Raw genomic sequence first — 6,577 nt, 5'->3', positions numbered from 1 at the left:
AGAAACTTGATTGTTGGCATTACCATTATAGGTAGGACGTGATGTCATCAGTAGTCAAATGATATTTGATTGCATTTACCATTGAGGATATTGTTGAATGTATGGCATCTTCATCATATATTATGTCAAAAAAATTAGTTTTTCACCACAAATCCAATAATATGTTTATAGTATAATTGTGTTAAGCAAAATATTTGTTAGTTAATGAAATCCATTTTGGTAGTGATATATGATTCTTGCGCCATTATTTTTTTATAAAGCTTGATTTAAAAATTATAGAAATATTTTAAATAATGCACTAATAATTAAATGAGGATTGTTCATTATACAAGTGACATATATCAAGCTTAAAATCATAGTATTAGAACAAAAATCAACTTAAATTCATTTATGCAAGAAATTGGCACAATTTTGTCAATCTCCTATATAACTCTCTTTAAGTTTTCAATTAAGATAAAAATAGGTTTTGAGGGGACCTAAAACCCCTTACAACTAGAAAAAAAGAAAGATAAAAAAATAAAAGTACCCCATGTTTTACAAGGACCTGGAACCTAATGTTCACAGACACACCAAAATATTTGGTTTTACAAGGACCCAAAACCTACAAATTAACAATTGAAGTTCAAAATGAAGTTTTACAAGGACCTGGAACCTAACCAAGTATTAGAAAAAAAAGAAAGATGGAAATGAACTAGAAACAAGAAAAACAAGATCAACAACCCAACCAACAACTAGAGCCTGTAACTAAGGTATGTCTTTGATCACCTTATCTAATTCCTTACCAGCCAACATAGTTCCTTGAAGGATATCCTCCACAACCAAGCCCAATGTAGCAATAACATCTTTCTTAGTACTTTGCCTAGTTCTCTTATTAGGGCCAATAGATAGCTTAACTAAAACAAGGGAGATAATTTCCTTGTTACTCCTTTTACCGATGCTCACAACAACTACACACAAACTCAAGGTACCATGTCCATCCATTGACTAATATCCTTAACTAGTTGTCGCAACTCCATTTCATAGGCCTTTAACTTCTCATAGATATTAGCCACCTAGTTTTCCATTTGAATTCTCTTATTTCTTTCTTGAACTTGTTCATTCTTGAGATCCCCAATCTTTTTCTTGAAAATAATGATCTCATTATAGAGCCAAGAATCTACCTAGGGAGAGGCATTAGCTTTCAATTTAGCCCTATGGAGGAAAGGAATCTTCATCGTGTTATTGTCATCTTCATTGGCCTCATCATCACCGACATTCTCTTTGGGTTAATAGTCACATCCTAGGTACCATCCAGCTTTAACTAATTGTCTTTTTTTAAACCCTCCTAAGAAGTATTATCCTTTTGTGTCTTCTTATTCACATTCTACTCTTTAATCACAATGGCATCATCCTCAACATTCTTTTCCTTTTCTAAATTCACCAAGAGCTTATCCTCATTAATTTCAATTTGGCTTTGCCCTTCACTTTAAGTCCTGATATCTTTATCTTCATTATGGTCTAAGGGTTCATAATAAAATTTAGTCACCATTTTCCCCTCATTACAACTTTCCTCATCATCTTTAACCAAAGAAACTCCCTGACTACTAGAGTACCCATCCAAGTTGGAACTAAAATCACTAGTTTCTATTTCACCCTTGTCTTCTTTGTTTCTCTCAGAACCCATATCATCCTCACTAACCTTCCTAGTGTTATCATCCTTAATCTCCTTCTTTTCACCCTTACTATTACTAAAGCCCTCCTTAGTTTTCACATTATGGATTTTTATTTTTTTAGCACTCATTTTGTCTAGAGGCTCTTTCCCAAGAGATTTCCTCTTCTTTTCCACTACATGTGAAAGTTTCACTACATTCTTTCTATAATAATCTTCAATTAACAAAATTAGACCTTCATGAAGAATAGGCCTAGTCTCTTTATTTCTATGGTCCTGGAGGCTATTCAACAAAGAAAAATTTAAATAAAAGGGAAAGGATAACCTATCCTTGTATAGAAAATAGTTCAAGAAAATAGAATAGAATTTATGAACTCTTTTCAATCTTCTACGTAGAATAAAATACTCATGAAAAAAAGATAAAAAATCTTGCCAAATTACCTTAATCTGATCTAGGTCATAGAAGTCCCCATCCCTCACAAGATTTTTTTCCTCCTCTCCATGTTTCAAAACTTCTTGAATGTCACATTTGATATACTAGTTTCCTTCTTGAGTTTTAGACCCTCCATGGGAAGACCATTAATCTCAGTAATGAACTCCCCTATTAGGTCCACTGTGCTCCCATGAAGAGTAACCCTCTTTGCAAACCAATTCTTGAAGAAGTAATTAGTAACATGAGGTTTAAAGTCATGAAACTTCTCAATATACACAATCACCTTACCCTTTTGGAGTATTTCCCACACTGCATGTTTAGCTTTCCATTCTTTACAACTAGAAAGCTCTTACTTCCTCGGTTCACCACCCATGATGCACCCAACTCTGATAATTTTGCAAAAAATGGTAACAATCAGAGAATATGAGTTATATTTTAACTCAAACAATATTTTTTCCTAGAATATGTGCCCTATCCTATTGGTAATTATGAAAAGGTACTCCCTCAAGAAATGATAATACTTCATATTAAAGCCACCTCTTGTCATATTAATCCTTAAAATATCACATAATCTTTCCTTTGATTGCATTAGTCATGTCATATTTAAGGAATCCCCTTCCAGCCATAATTTCCAATAACCAACTTCCACTTTCACTCTAATAGTATAAAGAGTAGCAATAGCCTCTACTTTATGGCTTGTCTAGTGACCAATTGGGATCACCATAACATCCATCACTATGATATAAATGTCTTTAATTTATTTCTCATTCCAATTACAAGTTGTACAATCAACACTCCTCATATAAATATTTACATATACTTTAGAACATTTGTGCCATTTTTAAGTCAACTTTTAAAAAAAAAAATTGTAGCATAAGAATGTTACACCACTACCAACGTGGCAAATTTTAACTAGTAAATATTTTTCTTGACTTTATTATAATATGCAGAGGTCATTGAACTTTGAACAAAGACCACTAGCATGATATGCCAGTTCAAAGAATATAGAATAATAAGTGATATGAAAGTACATTAAGGATTTATTAACATTTTCATCATAGAAAATAAGGTCCATGATAACTATGTTCTAGTTATATAAAAAGGTGATTTTACTATGATTCTAACAAGGGTAGGTGTATGGATTCTTCCATGAGACATAATAGCATGCACACTGTATTACCAACTATAATGAGGTATGTAAATGGTTTAGTGAGATAAATTTGATGCAAGAGAGAGTTAGTTTCCAAAAGTTACAAAGAACCTTTGAAACTAGTATTTTTCTTGGGCTTAAAATATACTACTCGTCAATGATAACTATCCTACAACAATACATAAAAAACTTCCCCTAGTAATGAGTGCTATGAGAGTTTTGGAATGTGGAAGTCAAATTAGTTCACAACACAAGAGTGAGCTTGGGTCCTTGGGGAAGCATTCATATTTTACTTCATTATATCTTTTCACTAATAGAATTTTAAGCATGTTTTCCCTATAACAAGGCATTGTAGAGTTTGAACTAACATGCTAAATTTACTTGTGGAATTTTTCTCCCACTATGAGTTTCTAACATAAACATAATGTTAAGGTGATGTTAATGAAATATTTTCTTTCCATTTAACTTTCTAATTTTTTATCTCATGCTATACATCTATTTCATTTTGAGCACTATGTCAAGTAAATAAATAAATAAAAGCTAATTTGATAAGAACAACAACATTTCATAGAACCTATGGACAAATATGTAAGATGATTATAAAACTTATAATATTTTTGGTTGAATATTTCAAGACAAAATTATAATACTTGAAAATGAATAACATATTTTGAATTTATTTTATCATTTATTCTCAATGGATCCCTATACAAAAAATCAACAACAAAGACTTGAATATATTCTATGGCTACTCTTTGATAGTCATCCATACAAAAGATCAATTTCTTTAAATAATAAACCAAGAAAGTTTGAAATACATAATAAAGAGATGTAAAATATAAATAATGAGGAGAGAAACATACCTTAAACTAATAAAGTTTCATATATAAGCTAATTTGATAAGAAAAACAACATTTCATAAGACCTATGGACAAATATGTAAGATGATTTTAAATTATGATATTGTTGGTTGAATATTTCAAGACAAAATTTTAATACTTGCAAATGAATAACGTATTTGAATTTCTTTCATCATTTATTCTCGATGGATCCCTATACATAAAATCAACAACAAAGACTTGATATTCAATTGCTACTCTCTTGTATCCATCCATACAAAAGATCAGTTTTATTAAATGATAAAACAAGAAAGTCTAAAATGCATAATAAAGAGATGTAAAATACAAATAATGAGGAGAGAAACATACCTAAAACTAATAAGGTTCCATGCCCCACTCCCTTACCCCCATCATTACATTAAATTTCCCATTAACATATAGCATTCATTAATTATTTCATCAATTAATAAAAGTTTTAACATTCACTTGTTATCCCATAATGTCAAAATGATTATTAGAATCCATAAAGTAAACTCATAATATACAAAGCTAACATCTAACATTCATTCATTCTTTAACATTCATTAATAGTAGAACATGAACACATAACATTCAATAACATGTTAAATAAGGATTTGAACATACCTCAACTAATTATAATTTAATTTGGAATGAATGTTTGATTAGTTTGGAATTTTGTTCTCATTAGAATTTGTAAAATGTAAGAAAAATTGTGCAAAAGGATGATGATCAATAGCGACATGATGCCAAAATTCTCATGTTGCCAGACCTTAAGCTATAGCAACATGATGACAACTTGCCATGTGGAGGTGACGGGAACAACCCATGAGAGGAATTTTTGAAGGTTTTTTGTCATAAATGAAGCTCTAGCTATCAAGTTCCTATTCACCATAAATATAAGTGAAGGGAGAGAGGGTATTTTATCATGGCCATCTAATCTTCCAAGATCAACGGATGTCACTTTTTCACTATGGAAAGTTGCATGATGAATATACATAGAGAGATATCAATGATGCAACACATGTCCCAGTGGGCCCATTATAGTTCATAAGGTGTTGTATTTTCTCCACTATTAGATTGAAGATAGATCAAGAGTTTTGTTATGTCGCTATAAAAAACTACTAGATCTTTAGTCATAGTGACATAATGATAGGTTGACATTTGTCCTTGTGGGCCCAAGTAGTAAAGCCAAAAAAAAGGAAAGAAAATCAAATATCAACACATGGCATGCTCCAACAAGGTTGAAAAGTCAATAGTAAATGATAAGTGAGTTAAGATTAAACTCGAAGGAAAAAGGTGGTGAAGTCATGAACAGTGGGCAATCAACTGGTCAATATAAAATGGGAGGACTGGCGAGGTGGCATAATGTTTTGATATCATTAGGCACATGTTAAAGGCAAAGGTTGATTTTTTTTGACTTGCTAATATGTCTGATTTGGCACATCAAAAACATGGAGAAAAGCATCTCTTTAATGGAAAATTAACCTTTTGATCATTTGCAACCACTTTCATCATTCTCCATGCATGTTTAACGTAAAGGACATTCAATTACTTCTCTATGGTTATCCATTTATCTAGTTATGCATTAATGACTATCGTTTCTTTCTTCTCAAGGCTATGTTTGATGAATGATATATTTTCCTACATCTGGATGTGCACCAAGATCAGATCCTCCCTAGATTTATAGTGATTGTTCTCTATAGCCTTAATGGTAGTGGTTGAGCTTTTCTTGAGGGAAAAAACTATCTTAGTTATGCTTGAACTACAAAAGCAAGTTTTATGACTCTTCCAAGGGTTGATCATTTGTTCTCTGATTCTATAGTATTGTATTCTATGCTTTGCTACTACAATTTCCATTTTCCTATGAATGAATTTATTTTTTTTGTTGTACCTCATTCCCCCATTAATATAAGTGTAAAAACTTCTTGCTTTTGTTAGTGTTTTGTTTCTCATTCTTCAATCTGTATGACAATATACTTCGCCATGAATATTATAGAGTGAATTTCCTTCCTTGTAACATCTCACTAGGTTTCTGATCTATATGTGGCTGTTCAATTAGAGAAAAGGTTGAATCAATTTATTTTGAAGTTCTATTGATGAATAATGTATTGTTAGGTAGAGATATGACTAAACAAACTATTTTGGTGTATCACCCCTTTAGATTATATTAGGTAGTTTTCTTCCATGCATTCCTTCTCCCTTTTCCTCTCAAAAAGTAGTTAGATGCACCCTGATAGTAAGGAAGTCGACCTTCTCTGAAGACTCAATCTCATAGTTCAATTCCCACAACTTGGAGATTGTTTCCATGTTTCACAAGGTTTCCTCTAGGTAAGAATTTAGGCAAGGGTGCAAACTTTTGTGACAACATAAACCTCCAACAAGATCTAAACTTGTGCTCGCAAGCCACCAAGCAACCTCCTTGTTTCTAAACCATAGCCACTAGCTCTTCTCAACTTTTCTATCTCATCTATTCCTATATTGATGAT

Source organism: Cupressus sempervirens, chromosome 4 (assembly GCF_028749045.1).
Source record: "Cupressus sempervirens isolate cs-2001-9-10 chromosome 4, ASM2874904v1, whole genome shotgun sequence".
In the NCBI taxonomy this organism is placed as follows: Eukaryota; Viridiplantae; Streptophyta; class Pinopsida; order Cupressales; family Cupressaceae; genus Cupressus; species Cupressus sempervirens.
This window is presented reverse-complemented; position numbering follows the sequence as displayed.